At 46.9% G+C, this 17,052-nt stretch overlaps 1 protein-coding gene across 10 annotated transcripts in view; it reads left to right on the top strand.

The window, feature by feature from the left end:
- The window catches only part of DAG1 (dystroglycan 1), a 77,958-nt gene that overhangs the window by 27,698 nt on the left and 33,208 nt on the right, over window positions 1–17,052 (top strand). For 4 of the 10 annotated variants that reach the window (XM_066350995.1, XM_066350991.1, XM_066350993.1 and 1 more), the window contains one exon: window positions 6,806–6,852. The exons of the other annotated variants lie outside the window; for them this stretch is intronic. The gene's annotated coding sequence lies outside the window, so the exon portion shown is untranslated. The remainder of the gene's footprint in view (window positions 1–6,805; window positions 6,853–17,052) is intronic. 10 annotated transcript variants of the gene reach the window in all.

Raw genomic sequence — 17,052 nt, 5'->3', positions numbered from 1 at the left:
AGTCAAAGGATAATGCACATCAAACTTGGTTTTGGAAATATTATTTAGGAGAGGTTAAAGTTTTTCAGAACAGTGTAACATGTTGAATATGAAGTATGGATATTAGACTTGGAAACCTCCAAATACTGTCTAGCTTCCCTCTCCTGGCCTCCTTTGTGCTCAGCACTTGTATCTGTTTTCCACTGCCCTGAGCCTGGAGTTGTTCTAGGTAGGCCCAGAAGGCTGGTTCAGCGAAACAACGGCAGGAGCAAAGAGCCCCATGGAAACCTTACTATTTGGAGTAATTAGTTCATGAATTCTCCCTAGCAATTTTCCTCTGAGGTAGTCAAGTTTGAGTAGAAAAATATAGCATGATGTTTGGATTCATGAGTTGTCTGGATGCTCTCACCTTCATATTCTCGTATTGCCTAGCTGATGTACCATTACTCCCAGTTTGAATGTGTGACGCCACACCATTCATCAGGCGGTAGCAAGGGGCAGACTGCTGTCTCCTGCTGTTTCAGGCTGTTTCACCTTCCTTCCTCTTCCATCTCATGTCATTATTGAAGGAGTTGGACAGTAACTCAATTTTGGTGAAAGTGTTAAAAAAGTCACTCATGTCTTGAAGTAGGTAAGGTAAGGACCAGACAGCTGATGGCATCATTGTGAAGCTTATTGTGTATCTTCTGGATGGTGACCATGAATCTGATACTGGGAAACCCTGGCTTCAGATCATTCAGATCTGTGTTTAGCTCTGAGAATTTGGAACATGGTAATGTTTTTTTCTTCCGAGGGAAGGTTCCTGGGAAGGGAAGATGAAACTATTTTTAATCTTAAGCAAACATAGCTCAATGTAGTAATTTCAGGCCTTAGTATTTGACATTTTCTTCCATTATAACACAAGTCACTTTTGAAAACAATCCTTTTTTGTCTATTTTGTGTTTGTAGTGTTCCTGGGGGAAAAGGGTTTTAAAATACCCTCATTTTCCCTTATTAACCTTGAAGGCTTGGAGTCCTGGTGGGCTGTGTGTTTTGAGTCGTGCAGTCTGGGGGTTTGGTGTCTAGGTTAATATTTAACCTAGAAATATTAGTGGACGAACTGCTGGGGTATGAGGTAAGGGGGGGGTTAGGGTTCCATTGGTTGTCATGGTGTATGGAGCTCGTCTGCTGACTTGATCATAACTGTTGATGAATATTCTCTGCTTTGCCAAGGAAGAACTGGTGTCCTGAGACTGAGAGGGGAGGTAAACCATGCACCATGTTCCTTTTTTTAGAGAGAGACAGGAACATCAACTGGTTCCTGTACGTGCCCTGACCAGTGATCAAACCAGCAACCTGTGAGCTTTGGGACAGTGCTCTAATCAACTGTGCTATCCAGCCAGAGCAAAGATTTTTCAAGTCCTTTTTCTTACCACTGTTTTCATTTTTACGGCATATATTTTTGTAACTTAAATTTTGATATAACTTCAAACTTGAGAATAATTGCAAGAATAAAAGCAACTCCTAAATACTTTTCCCCTTGAGTCACCATTTGTTAAATTTTGCCTTACTTGCTTTGTCGTTCTCTTTTATTTATTTATTTAAAAAAATTTTTTTTATTTATTCTTTTCTTTTTTTTTTCCCTGAAGCTGGAAACGGGGAGAGGCAGTCAGACAGACTCCCACATGCGCCCGACCGGGATCCACCCAGCACGCCTGCCAGGGGCGTTGCTCTGCCCCTCCGGGGCGTTGCACTGCCGACCAGAGCCACTCTAGCGCCTGGGGCAGAGGCCAAGGAGCCATCCCCAGCGCCCGGCCACCTTTGCTCCAATGGAGCCTTGGCTGCGGGAGGGGAAGCGAGAGACAGAGAGGAAGGAGGGGGGGGGTGGAGAAGCAAATGGGCGCTTCTCCTATGTGCCCTGGCCGGGAATCGAACCCGGGTCCCCGCACGCCAGGCCGATGCTCTACTGCTGAGCCAACCGGCCAGGGCCTTATTTATTCATTTTAGAGAGGAGAGGGAGAGAGAGAGAGAGAGAGAGGAGAGGCAGAGAGAGAGAAAGGGGGAGGAGCTGGAAGCATCAACTCCCATATGTGCCTTGACCAGGCAAGCCCAGGGTTTCGAACCGGCGACCTCAGCATTTCCAGGTTGACGCTTTATCCACTGCACCACCACAGGTCAGGTTCTTTTTCTTTTTTTTTTGAGAGAGAGTCAGAGAGAGGGATAGACAGGGACAGACAGGAAGGAAGAGATGAGAAGCATCAATCATTAGTATCGATATTTCATTACGCATTGCAACACCTTAGTTGTTCATTGATTGCTTTCTCATATGTGCCTTGACCGTGGGCCTTCAGCAGACCGAGTAACCCCTTGCTCATGCCAGCGACTTTGGGCTCAAGCTGATGAGCTTTTGCTCAAACCAGATGAGCCCGCGCTCAAGCTGGAGACCTCGGGGTCTCGAACCTGGGTCCTCTGCATCCCAGTCCAACTCTCTATCAACTGCGCCACCGCCTGGTCAAACGTCCTTCTCTTTTCTATCTGTACACTTTTTCCCCTATACTATCTGAGTAATTGGCAAACAGTATTCCTCTTTATTTCTAAATACTTGTGTATTTCCTAAGAAAAAGGATATTGCCTCATGGAATACAGTACATTTACCACTATGAGGACATTTTGTATTGGTATAATAATATCTGACCTGTAGCCCATATTCAGATTTCCTCACTTGTCTGGGAGTATATTTCATAGCCCCGCCCCATATGAGTAGGCACAAGATAACTCGTTTGTCCTGATGATCAGCTCTGGCTAAGGAAGTGCCTGGCAATTTTCTCTACTGTATAGCTGCTGTTTTTTCCTTTGTTTGAAAACAGTTTATGCCTGGCCTGTGGTGGTGCAGTGGATAGAGTGTCGACCTGGAACGCTGAATTCGCCATTTCAAAACCCTGGGCTTGCCTGGTCAAGGCACATGTGACAAGCAAGCAAGGAACAACTAAAGTGAAGCAACTAAGAGTTGCTATGTCTTGCTCCCCCTACCTCTCTCTCTCTCTGTAAAATCAATAAATAAAATCTTAAAAAAAAAAGAAAAAGAAAGCAATTTATGGAGGGACACTTTGAGGCTATGTAAATATCCTTTTCCTCCTCAAGCTTTGACCCTTGCTTTCAGCATCAAACGATGCCTCTAAGACCATCATTCATTCTGTATTAGTTGTTATCTTACTCTGAGAAGAGTTCTCTCCTCCTTCCATTTATTTATTCATTGGTTTATTTATATTAGTTTATATTGATAACTTATTCAATGAGATACAGCTCATTCTTGTCATTATCCATTTTGATGCTCAGATTGTCCCCGGTGTGGCCAGTGTGAGCCCCTTTATGCTGGTGCTTGTGTTCTTCTGACATGTCCCCATTATTGAGCATTTCCTGACTTTGGTGCAACGAGACATTCTAGCCTCCTTGCCCAGCCTGGCACCAGCCCTTCCATAAGAAGCCTTGGTTCCCTTTAGTTGAAGTGGCACTTAGAAACTAAGGTATGGATGCATGACACATTTTTATTTGTTGAAAGTCTTTTAAAATGTAATTTTGTATTCACTTACTTAATCTTGTAGCAGTTGAATAGAGTTTTTTCATAAGTGACCAGTTCTTGACTTGTTATAGTGACATATGATATTAGCAGAGTAAGATGGACTTCAGCAACAAAATAAAATAACACCTTACCTGCTCAAAAATAAGTTACTTACTCTGAGTTGGTAGGGAAATGATCAGAACCATTGAGCTGATGTTTTAATTTTTTTATTTATTGATTTTAGAGAGGAGGAAGGGAGCAAGAGAGAAAGGCAGAAATATATAATAGATCTGTTGTTTCACTTATCTATGCTATGCATCCCCTGGTTGATTCCCATATGTGCCCTGACCAGGGATCGAACCTGCAACCTTGTTGTGTCGGGACAGCACTCCAATCAACTGAGCCACCCAGCCAGGGCCATTGAGTTTTATAAAGAGGAAAGATACACTTGAATGCCAATACCGGGACACTTGCTCTGGGCTGTGCCCTGTGTGAGCCCAGCTCCATGAGGCTATGCCATGACTCTGTTGTCAGATCTTTGAAGTAATGGTGCGTTGGCCTTCAAGGCGATGGAGGAGGTGTGTCCTGGTGTTTCAGGTGGTCTTTGGCATAGTTTTCCCTCAGGTGGGTGCCATTGTCATGGGAAGACATGGGTCTGACCTGTGTCCTTCCTGTGCCATCATTAGATTATATAAATGAATCAGATCTGGTTCCTGCTCTCACTCTTCTGAGACTTCAGTGAAGAACGGTAGGAATAATGAGGGCTAATTAGCTAATGGAGGGCCGACTTGGGCAGGTTTCCCAAAGAAGCAGCATTTAGGGGGCTGGGAGCCAGAGGGTGAGAGGTAGTTAGAAAAAACTCCACTTGGCCTGACCTGTGGTGGCGCAGTGGATGAAGCATTGACCTGGAACACTGAGGTTGCCGGCTTGAAAACATGGACTTGCCTGGTCAAGGCACATATGGGAGTTGATGCTTCCTGCTCCTCTCTCCCTCCCCCCCCCTTTCTCCTGCCACCTCTCTAAAATGAATAAATGAAATTTAAAAAACAAAAACAAAACTCTACTTAACAAAAACTTAGAGTACTTTTGTGTGTGCCTGGTAGTGAGAGTGGACCTGATTCACGGGCAGCTGTCATGAGCTACCTGGAACACGAGTTATGTGACAGCAGTCGTGGCTGGGGCAGGTTAATATGGCTTAGCCTCTTACTCGGTGTGGACCTCAGTTTCCTCGTGTGATAAAAAATGAGCTGTTTAGCAGGGTTGCTATGTTCCAGGATCTCATGTCAATTTTAAGGTATTGCAGCCTCTGGAACATGATATTCTTCGTATGGCAGTTCCGTGCAGGGTAAACCACAGTCATGAAAGTGGCTGTCTCTAGGGAGCACTCAGTCTCTGCAGGCGTCAGGCTGAGTGGCTTATGTGTCATCATCAATTTATCCGGACAGTAGACCTGGGAAGTCAGTGACAGCATGGTCCCTATTTCAGTGATGGGAAGACAAGCTTGGGCACCACCTGGAGGCTGACTGCAGATGTTTGGGCTCATGCCACAGAATCAGAGTGGAGCCAGGGACTGCTGCAGGTGCTGGAGGGCTGTGGCTGGGGGCCAGGAGGGAGCACGGATCCACAGCACTCCTCGGACTTCCGTGAGGGCCCACGCTGCCTTTTTTTTTTTTTGATTAATTAATTTTTTTACAGAGACAGAGAGTGAGTCAGAGGTATAGATAGGGACAGACAGACAGGAACAGAGAGAGATGAGAAGCATCAATCATTAGTTTTTCATTGCGATACCTTAGTTGTTCATTGATTGCTTTCTCATATGTGCCTTGACCGCAGGCCTTCAGCAGACCGAGTAACCCCTTGCTCGAGCCAGCGACCTTGGGTTCAAGCTGGTGGGCTTTTGTTCAAACCAGATGAGCCCGTGTTCAAGCTGGTGACCTCGGGGTCTCGAACCTGGGTCCTCGGCATCCCAGTCCGACGCTCTACCCACTGTGCCACCGCCTGGTCAGGCCCACGCTGCCTTCTGAGCAGCACTGATGTGTTCTGTGATGAGGGGGCCAGGACACCTGGGAGAGACTTTCTAGAGAATCTGGAATTGTGGGTCTGAGGCTGGTGAGAATTTCAGTACAGAAGTCCTTGCCCTGGTGAGAATTGGTCAGGTATGTTTGATGGAGTGTACATCCCTGCCCATTTCCTCTGCAGTGTGCCAGTTTCCGGTACCTTCAGTACCTGCCCTCCATGTGGTCTGGGCTCCAGACCGTATTGCCCACCACTGTACTGTTTCAGAGCTGCTGTGTCTTTAAAGCAGGGCTTACAGTTGATTGGAATCTGTGTCTTCACTCAGTGACATCAGAATCTGTGTAGGACCCAGGTATCAGCTTTCTAAATCTCCCGCCCAGGTGACTAATGGGCAGCCAGAGTTCAGGGCCACTGCTCCGGAGTCTAGCAGAGCTTGTACCCTCAGTTGCAGTGAGAAACCAAGACTGTCATAGATGCAGAACTGGGCATTCAGAACGTACCCATAAACCTGCCCATTGGATGGACCAAAGCTCATCTGAGGAAGATGGTCATATGGAGGCAAGCCTTAGGTGGCCTTGGGTGGCCAGTGCATCGGAATGGTGTTTTTTGCTCCCCTCTTCCTGGAAATCCTCATGCCTGAGACTGGTATGGTCTCACTGGTTTTGAAGTATAAAGCAAAGGGGAGAAATGAACTTGGATATATATGTATATGTATATGTATATATGTACACATATATCTCCAGTACCACATATGAGGAAAAACATTGATTTTGTCAGCTTACCAACCAAATATTTGTTGAGCAGCTATTCCATTGAAGGGCTGAAACGGCTGTAGCGGGAGTAAGCGTTCCAGGTTAGGTGGAAATGGTTGTGTTGTCGGAACCCTGTGGCTCTGTGTTCCGGAGAATGTACTAAGGAGTGGACTCGGAAAATGAGTGACAAGGGTTGGGCCTGCTAGGGTTAGAAGGAAAGGCATATCTGGAATGGTGAAGGAGGGGCGACCTCGGGAGGAGGGCTTTGAGCCTAGTCCTGATGATTAGCAGGGACCTGAGGGTTCAGTAAACTTCTCTGTGCTGGGCAGTGAGCAGTGTCCTCGCCTGTCGTCTCCCAGGGAAGGCCAAGGTAAAGCAGGTCTCTGCATGGACCCTCCTGTTCTCTCTCCTTCCAGTGCTCTTGAGGGAGGAGCGGACTAGACTAGGAAGTGGAGTCACACTCTGAGGCCTTGGCTTTCCCTGATTGGTGCTAACTTGCCCTCTTCTCCACTCTGTCCAGGTCCTGCTGTCTAGGCCCTACTGAACCAGCCTGAGTCCAGTACCCAGGTAAATTTGACCCTATTACAACCCCCAGGGGACACCAATCTAGTGGGGAAACTTTATTGAGACACTGGGGAAGCTAATGTTTCTTGAGACTTTAATTCTCTAAAAGACAGCAAGCTTTTCCATTTTTATGGTGTTCTTCATTTGTGAAGAGATGAAACAAATGGAGTGGAGTTGGAATTGAAGACCAGATTGGGGGGGGGGAGGTTGGATGGTGTCTAATACTGAGCAGGTGGTCGAAATTTGTTGAATAAAAATCATCAAGGAAATATATTCCTATTGTGGGCTTCTTTGTTAGAGTTAGGTGCTTATGGCAAAAGAGAAACAATTATTGCAGAAACAAACAGTAGGTGTTGTGTTATATTTATCTAGTGCCTTTCCTCCAAAGAATGAAACAGACGCCAAGTACCATGATTTAATTTGCCATTTGCCCAAGTTATCTGCATTCATGTTGCTGATCATTGTTGTAGCTGGGGTTGTTTTATTCCATATTTGCCTAGGAAACAAGGTTTCTGAGAACAACTTAGACTTATAAAATAATTTTTTTAATTTTTAAAAGTAAAATAATTGAAAAAAAAACTTGTCCAAAAAAACCCCTTTGTTGCTCTATTGTACCTGCTGTCGCTTTGCTCTCTGAAGTGCTGCGACCTCTGATAGTCGCTGACCTCTTGCCTGTCCCATACCCAGAGAACAGTCCCAGCTGAGGTTCTCTTGGTCAGGACCACTGCTTTCTGGTTGAGGGTAGATAAAATTAGAACATATTCACTCCTCTTCAGGATGTTTTGGGAATTATTTCTTTCTTTTTCCTTTTTTTTGTATTTTTCCGAAGTTAGAAGTGGGGAAGCAGTCAGACAGACTCCCACATGCGCCTAACCAGGATCCACCCGGCATGCCCACCAGAGAGCAATGCTCTGCCCATCTGGGGCATTGCTCCTTTGCTGCCAGAGCCATTCTAGTGCCTGAGGCAGAGACCATGGAGCCATCCTCAGTGCCTGGGTCAACTTTGCTTCAATGGAGCCTTGGCTGTGGGAGGGGAAGAGAGAGAGATAGAAAGTAGAGGGGGAGGGGTGGAGAAGCAGATGGGCGCTTCTCCTGTGTGCCCTGGCTGGGAATCGAACCCGGGACTTCCACATGCTGGGCCAATGCTCTCCAGCTGAGCCAACTGGCCAGGGTCGGTAATTATTTCTTGAAAGCCTGCTGTGTCCAGGCCCATGACAAGAGCTGTGCAGTAACCATTGAGAGGCCTTGGCGCCTGGGTGCTGCAGTTGGTGCTTTGGAATCACCTATCAGAACGTGAACCTTGAGAAAGCACCGAGGACCAGACAGGTGCACACTGGTCCTGTGCAAGGTGCTTGCTGAGTCTCTTTCAGATTCCTGGAGAGGCCTTGTCACTTCTGTGTTCACTGTCAGGGGGTTATCCCGGGACGAGCTGCTGCTGCCCTTTGCTCCCCTGTTTGCAAGTCTCGTGGGGGGCTGCCTTCAAGATCAGAAGAAACAGATAGGCAAGGACAGTGTCCCTGGGGGGACGTGGAGGGTGAGGAGGAGGAGGAAGGCGTGGGGCATACTCCTGGGAGGGAGAGCACCAGAGCACCAAGTTTGAGTGACTTTCTGAGGTGTCTGTGGGTTATGAGTTTATAGAGTTCGATTAAAAAATAACAAAAATATACCTCTAGCTCTCTAGATAAATGTTACTGGCAACTGGTGAGTTGGCTATATTTTTAGTTCTTTGTCCCAAAGAAGTCTGGACTTCCCCTAATCATGTGCTGACTGTATCTAGTAATGGTCTATGGCTAGCAGAGCTCTCCCTCCCTCGGGATGAGAAACATCTCTGAGGAGCCCGTGGCTCCCTCCTGGTTCCCTCTCTCATTTCGAGGCAGGTTGATGGGTGGGACACCTACTTGGGTTGTCCCAGTCAGCTCCTGGAAGTGAGGGAGGACTACTGTTTTGGGGACCATTTGTTCAACTAGGTAAGAACTGTGTCAAGCCTAGCTTGTCTTGTTGCCTTGATGAACACCTTGGTAGGGTGTGGAGGGCACTCTCCCCCGGTCCCTGTTGGTTGCTGCCCTGATTGTCTTGTCTCCGCATTGCCCACTTTCCCATACAGAAATCTCATCCAGAGGTAACCAGGTGGGGGGACAGTGTGGGGCTAAGGTCGAATCCTGTTTTTAGTCGGGCTCTACAGGGCAGCTTAGTCTGAGAATGGAGAAGCACAGCTCCGTCTAGTTTCCCGTGCTCTCTCTTGCCTGACCTTCCTGCTCTCTTCTTCTACTGACCGGGGAAGTTCCGAGAGGTTGGGCAGTGGTCATCTTCATGGTTCTGTGAGCGGCCAAGTTGTTAGGAGGACTGCCTTGCCATAAATCCCTCTGTGTCCACCTTTATCTCCGTGTGAGATCAATGCAGAGCAGAGGTTCCTGATTCTTGATTAATTCTGTTCATAAGCCGAAAGAACATTTATGATTCATTGGACAATTTTCTACAATGAGAAGACATAAATTTTTTATTTACAAGAGGTCCATGCCTGACCTGTGGTGTCGCAGTGGATAAAGCATTGACCTGGAGCGCTGAGGTTGTCCATTCAAAACCCTGGGCTTTCCTGGTCAAGGCACATATGGAAGTTGATGCTTCCTGCTCTCCCTGCCCCTTCTCTCTCTCTGTCTCCTCTCTAAAATGAATAAATTAAAAATTAAAAAAAAAACCCCAAAACCAAGAGAGGGCCTTTAATAGTTAACCTCCTGGCACGAATGATTTACACAGAGACTGGGAAGGCAGGGTGCTTATGTGCTTACTGTAGAAGCCAGCTGAAGATTCATGGGAAATGAAGATAAAGCATTTGAAGAATTAAGCTGTGGGCTGGGAGGATCTGTCTGCTGGAGCTGTGGGAGTCCATCTGTGCCTGAAAGTGGCCCAGCTTGGAAAATCACTCAGAGCTCCATTTGGGGAAAAAGAAAATGCCTTCCATGCATGAGGAGATTCTTGCCGCCACTGAAAAGTATATACTTTGTAGCTGCTACTTGCTCCCCAGTACTTGGGAATATGTAAATTACATCTGTACCTTTTTGTTATGATGGAAGATCTTTTGCATTTGTCCTTCCCTTATCCCTTTTTGCTTTTAATATTTAATCCTTGGATTCTAAAATGCAGGAATTAGTTTCCAAATAATTACTACTGAGTGGAAACCCACTTTGTTCTTTGTGCTAGGGGCATGATCAAAGCCTACAGAAAGAGAAGGTAGAGGTGGTGGGAGGTGAGGACAGGGTGCTTCAAGGATTTCTTCGGTTGTGTTAACCCTGGGGTCAGTTCATCACAGCAGAGGGCATGTGGCTGGAGATCTCCTGGAGCTTTGAGGAGGAGGAAAGCACTTGGGAGTAATGGGTTTTCTCTGTCTTCCCTGGTGTAGAGGTGCCTGAACTGGACACAGTTTCCTAAATCTGTGCTGTTGTCCTTGAGAAGCAGCCCAACATCCTTTGCTAGGAAAGGCCAGAAATGCAGAATTGACAGGATCTGGCCCAGGAGCTTGGCCTTCACCAGTTCACTAGGAACTGGGGCTCTCAGCTGCCACTTGAGGCCAGCCTGAGGCCAGGCATGGCAGGCGTCTGTCCTGCTCAGTGTTGGCCTTGCGCACTGCTTTATTGCCTGGCCTTAGAATGGCCCTGGCTTTGCAGAGCAGGCTTTCTGAAGTCTGCATGGCCATCTTTTGGCTGTTTGGCTTCAGTCTTTGGCAGCATACCCCTAAAAGCTACCAGGGAAGTTTATGATTAGATTTGTAGCTGTGGCAAGGCTGAGGTAGGTAGAAGGGCCAATTAGAGCCCTATGTGGGAGGGAAGGAATTCTGCTAGCAAAAAGGTCTGAGCAAAGGGAGTAGATGCTAGTTGTGTCTTGTCCTTTTTAAAACAAGGTTTGTTGATCTGTAAATTTCTGGCATGATTGAAATGTTTTTGATGTTTGAGCCTTAAGAAAGTGGTCCAAAACAAGAATGTGGCCAAAATCTGGTCACAACTGTAAACACTGACATTTGAAGTACTTGCCTAGAAAAATAGTATAGCAGCACCTTGCAGTGAAGATACAAGAACTCCTAGTTACCAGGGGCCAGACTCCCCTGTTTGGCTCCTGAGGCCTATATTGTGAGGTGCTGGCTGGGCCAGGGGCTGCAGAAAGGGGGACCTGAGTAGGGAGCTGCTGTGGCTGGGACTACCCTGATGTTTTATCTCATCCCCCTGTTTTGGAGTCTGATTAGCCAATTAGGTCAGGAAGGCCAGCAGTCAGCACACTCTTTCTTTCTTTCTTTCTTTCTTTCTTTCTTTCTTTCTTTCTTTCTTTCTTTCTTTCTTTCTTCCTTCCTTCCTTCCTTCCTTCCTTCCTTCCTTCCTTCCTTCCTTCCTTCCTTCCTTCCTTCCTTCCTTCCTTCCTTCCTTCCTTTCCTTCCTTTCCTTCCCTCCCTTCCCTCCCTTCCCTCCCTTCCCTCCCTTCCCTTCCCTTCCCTCCCCTCCTTCCTTCCTTCCTTCCTTCCTTCCTTCCTTCCTTCCTTCCTTCCTTCCTTCCTTCCTTCCTTCCTTCCTTCCTTCCTTTTTACAGAGACAGACAGGAACGGAGAGATGAGAAGCATCAATCATTAGTTTTTCGTTGTGTGTTGCGACACCTTAGTTGTTCATTTGATTGCTTTCTCATTTGTGCCTTGACCACGGGCCTTCAGCAGACCGATTAACCCCTTGCTCGAGCCAGCAACCTTGGGTCCAAGCTGGTGAGCTTTGCTCAAACCAGATGAGCCCGCACTCAAGCTGGTGACCTTGGGGTCTCGAACCTGGGTCCTCGGCATCCCAGTCCGACACACTATCTACTGCGCCACCGCCTAGTCAGGCAGCACACTTTTTCTAAATTTAATTCATTGAAGTCAGATTAGCATATTAGTTTTGAGCTACAGCACTTATTTGTAATCTTTTGTAGTATAATGGAAAATACATCAGAAAGCTTAGCTTTTAACTTCAAAGTGTGAAGTCAGGTGATTATTACTCTTGTGCTTGATGAATAATTTCTGGAATTTAGTAGAAACTCTTTCCCTGTCCTCTGATGGCCACCGAGTGCCTGCTTGGTGCTGGGCATCTGCTGGGGGAGAGAACAGCAGAGCGGATGCTGCCTGAGCCCCCGGCAGTGGACCTAGTCCCCTTCCCCTCCCCTCTCTTCCTCTCCCCCTCCCCTCCTCCACGCCTCCCCTCTCTCTCCCCCCCTCCTGGTGGCTGGTCTTGACCAGGACAGAAATTGACCACCCTGCCCTCACAGTGTAGTCCCATTCTACCTTTGTACTGAGATGAGGGGGTAGCTGGATAGCCAGGGAAATTTGGGGAGTCAGAGGCAATTTTTAGTTTCTCATAAGCACCTCCTTGGAAAATGCCTGTTTATAATACATCATTACTTAGTTTGTGACTTCTTTTGTTTTATGATTTAGTCATGTATGTAAATCTTAATTGAATATTTTTGTATGAAATCTAGGAAGACTGCATCGCAGATATAGCTTCATACCCAGCACAGGGTCGGGAGTTTGTAAATATGCACAGAAGTGTTAATTATTGTTGAGCTGTCTTGAGGTAATTGTAATTTGCTTTAATTGGGCTCTTGGATGCCACACAGGTACGCGGATGTGGTAATCCATCCGTGCTTGGGTTCTGCTGACTCTGGCTGCCCACCCCCTGCACTTGTTCCTCCTCTGTCCCCATCCTCCCTCCTCATCCAGCTCCTGCAGCCGATGGACAATTAGATCTGGGTCTTGTCTTTGGTCTGTTTGCCTTTTTCTGTCCTCAGTGCCTAAAGTCTAATTGGTGTGACTCTGACTAATATTTTTAGAAATTTATCGATTTTAGAGAGAAAGGAAGGGAGAGAGAGAGAACCATCAGTCTTTTCCTGTGTGTGCCCTGACTGGGGATTGAACCTACAACCTTTGTATACTGGGATGATGCTCCAATCCGAGCTATCCAGCCAGGGCCTGAGTAATGTAGGTTTTTTATTTGTTTGTTTTCAGAGAGAGAGAGAGGGACAGACAGACAGGAAGGGACAGACAACTCTTTTTTGGGGGGGTATTTTTCTGAAGTGAGAAGTGGGGAGGCAGAGAGACAGACTCCCACATGCACCCCACTGGGATCCACCTGGCACGTCCACTAGGGGGTGATGCTCTGCCCATCTGGGGTATTGCTCCGTTGCAACCGGAGCCATTCTAGCGCCTGAGGCGGAGGCCACGGAGTTATCCTCAGCATCTGGGCCAACTTTGCTCCAGTGGAGCCTTGGCTGCTGGAGGGGAAGAGAGAGATAGAGAGAAAGGAGAGGGGAAGGGGTGGAGAAGCAGATGGGCTCTTCTCCTGTGTGCCCTGACCGGGAATCGAACCTGGGACATCCACATGCCAGGCTAACGCTCTACCACTGAGCCAACTGGCCAGGGCTGGGACAGACAACTCTTAGTTGCGGCACCTTAGTTGTTCATTGATTGCTTTCTCATATGTGCCATGACTGGGGATGAGGCTCCAGCCAAGCCAGTGACCTATGGGCTTTAAGCCAGTGACATTTGAGCTCACGCCAGCAACCATGGGATCATGTCTGTGCTCCCACGCTCAAGCCGGTGACCCAGCACTCAAGCTGGTCAGCCCACGCTCAAGCTGGATGAGCCCATGCTCAAGACAGCAAACTTGATTTCGAACCTGGGTCCTCAGCGTCCCAGGCTGATGCTCTGTCCACTGCTGGGTTCTGCCTGGTCAGTCTGAGGAATATTATTTTAAAAAACATTTCTTTATGATTGTGATAAAATGTGTGTAATATAAAATTTACTATCTTATAAAGAAAATTTTAAATTGTGGTAAAAAGCATGCAACAAAATTTACCATCTTAACTGTTTTTAATAGTTTAGTAGTGACTAATGTTTAACAGCAGCATATGGAGTTCAGTGGAGTGTGGAAGGAACAGCTTTTCAATGAGCTTAATCACATAAAAATCTACCCAGGCTAAAACCCACGGTTCAGTGCATAATGACCTTTCAGCCCTGGGTTTGAAACCTTACCTTTCTTCCTTTCCTCTAGGACAGTGTTTTTCAATTGCTGGTCCACCAGAACTTTCATGCTGATCCATGAAAGAGTTAATTACTTTGATGTGTATGAAGTACTGGTATAACCCCAGACCGGTGGTTTAAAAACACTGCTAGGATGTGTTGTACCGTTTGTACCCAGGTATTAATAAACCTTTGCTTCCTTCTTGCTTTTTTTTTTGTGTGTGTTTTTTTTGTATTTTTCTGGTTAGAAACAGGGCAGCAGTCAGACAGACTCCCGCATGCGCCCGACTGGGATCCACCCGGCACGCCCACCAGGGGCGATACTCGACCCATCTGGGCGTTGCTCTGTCACAACCAGAGCCATTCCAGCGCCTGAGGCAGAGGCCACAGAACCATCCTCAGCGCCCGGGGCCAACTTTGCTCCAGTGGAGCCTTGGCTGCAGGAGGGGAAGAGAGAGACAGAGAGGAAGGAGGGGGGAGGGGTGGAGAAGCAGATGGGCGCTTCTCCTGTGTGCCCTGGCCGGGAATCGAACCCGGGACTCCTGCATGCCAGGTCGACGCTCTACCACTGAGCCAACCAGCCAGGGCTCCTTGCTTTTGTTGAAGAAACCAGAACACCATCTTCAGAAGCCACTACCCTTCCTGGGCCTCTGCTTTTAGTATCTGTGATAAGTGGGAATTTGTGAGAGTTTTCAAGTGAGGCAAGTGTTCAAAGTGGCTTTACTGTTTGATAGACTGTTGTTCAGGGCTTGCTTCTCAGAGGTGCTAATTTTCCCCCCACATACAGTGTGTCCGTGAAGTCATGGTGCACTTTGACTGGTCACAGGAAACTCTCCCAGTTTCATACCTATTCAGCACAGTTCGATGCGGGCTCATGCACAGATTTTTTAGGGCTCCTTAGGTAGCTATCCCATATAGCCTCTACAGACTTGTCACTGACTGATAGCCTACCAGAATGGGGTTTCTCCACCGAACTGCCGGTTTCCTTCAACTGCTTATCCCACCGAGTAATGTTATTCCTATGTGGTGGCACTTTGTTATAAACACACCGATATTCACGTTGCACTTTGGTCACGGATTCGAATTTAGAGAGCCACAGAACACACTGAACTTTCTTCTGTACCGTCCACATCTCGACTGGCATGGCCGTGGGCTGCTCCGCTGTATACATGGTGTTGAGTCATCATCTGTGCATGCGCACATGCTGCCACATCATCCTACAGAAACTGGGAGGGTTTTCCTTTTATTTGGTGCAGATTTCACATTTCTATCGTCTTTTGCTTTCCTGTGACCTGTCAAAAGTGCACCATGACTTTACGGACACACTGTATTTTGACTTTTGCATCTCTTGCTATGTATGTGACCCTAGACTCCTTTGATGGGTTGCTCAGCTCTGATGGTGTCTTCACGGGGCTGCCCCCACACCTCTGGTGATACTCCCATAGCATACAGACCAGGCAAGAGCTTGCCTCATGTCAGGGAAGCCTCACCTGCCTCTTGAGCTGTGAGTAAACCTTAGGGTGACACCTTGAAGTTGACATAACACCTTTCTCCTCTGACACTAAGAAGTGAAAAAGTCTGCCTTTAATTCAGAGCAAAGGGATCTGCCTGTCTTGTTAATATTTGGAGCCCAAATAAACAGTGGCTTCACTCTATTGTTTTTCATTGTGTTGAGTACATCCTGTTGGCCATCAGATTGAGCAGCTTTAAATTGGTTAACCCGGCCCTGGCCGGTTGGCTCAGTGGTAGAGCGTCGGCCTGGCGTGTAGAAGTCCCGGGTTTGATTCCCGGCCAGGGCACACAGGAGAAGTGCCCATTTGCTTCTCCACCCCTCCCCCTCTCCTTCTTCTCTGTCTCTCTCTTCCCCTCCTGCAGCCGAGGCTCCATTGGAGCAATGATGGCCCGGGCGCTGGGGATGGCTCCTTGGCCTCTGCCCCAGGCGCTAGAGTGGCTCTGGTCGCGGCAGAGCGACGCCCCGGAGGGGCAGAGCATCGCCCCCTGGTGGGCAGAGTGTCGCCCCCTGGTGGGCGTGCTGGGTGGATCCCGGTCGGGCGCATGCGGGAGTCTGTCTGACTCTCTCCCGGTTGCCAGCTTCAGAAATATACAAAAAAAAAAAAAAAAATTAAATAAATAAATAAATAAATAAATTGGTTAACCCTCCAGAATTTTTGTATTAAACTGACATTTAACATTTCACTTCTGAGTGGACAAAAGCCTCTTTGCTAGATAGAACCTAAAGTGGTTGTTTCAGTTAAGTTTTTTTGCTTTTGACTTTTCTAAAACCATCTATATAAATAAAAATGTAAATGTTTGTTCAAAATCTTAAATCTTCTAAAGTTCTTCACCAATTGCTTTGAAATTTTGAAACAATCTTGCATTTGAATACGTGCTCATTTTTATATACCTAGTATTATATAGATACAGATGTCACACCTGTGACAGATAAAAAACATGTTCTTTTTTGAAAAATAGTGCCATCTGTTGCATGTAAAAGCAACACACGCAGTACTAAATATTTTATGATTCCATTTCAATGTTTCCGATTTACGATCCATTTACATGCAGCCAGACTTGAGGATGCACAGTTCCGATCGCATTCTGCAGCTTCAGATCTGCTTCGTTCTCAACAGAATGAACACGACAGGCTGAGAGTGGCTGAAAGATTTTAACGAGAAACAGCGTTATCAGCGTCAAACACGACTCCGTGCTCAGCAATCACACAATTACAATTGCCTTGCATTCCAGTACAACCCAGCTGGTGATTATAGTTTGAGCTGGCATGTTCTCATTGGCACTATGACTGAAGTGTGTCCTTATTGCAAGGCTCTGAAATTTAATGGAGAAATGAAAGGAATGTGTTACGCCGCCGGAAAAATTAAACTGCCTCAACTTGGAGAACCGCCAGAGCCATTAAAATCTTTATTGCCGGATATACTGCCGAATCAAAGCATTTCCTAACTAACATCAGGAAATAGAACTCATGCTTCCAAATGACGTCATTCGGCACAGAAATCGTAACAGCTCAATTTATGCGAACTTTCAAAGTGAAAGGACAAATTTATCATAAAGCCAGCTCCCTGCTTCCGTTCCCAGATGGTCAAGATAAATTCCTACAAATGTATTTCATCGGTGATGGCAATGATGAATTGAATGCACGCTACAGAATTTCTACCTGCATA

The sequence above is a fragment of the Saccopteryx leptura genome, chromosome 10 (genome assembly GCF_036850995.1).
Source record: "Saccopteryx leptura isolate mSacLep1 chromosome 10, mSacLep1_pri_phased_curated, whole genome shotgun sequence".
NCBI lineage: Eukaryota > Metazoa > Chordata > Mammalia > Chiroptera > Emballonuridae > Saccopteryx > Saccopteryx leptura.
The sequence above is the reverse complement of the archived record's forward strand: the minus strand, read 5'-3'. Positions and strand labels throughout refer to the sequence as shown.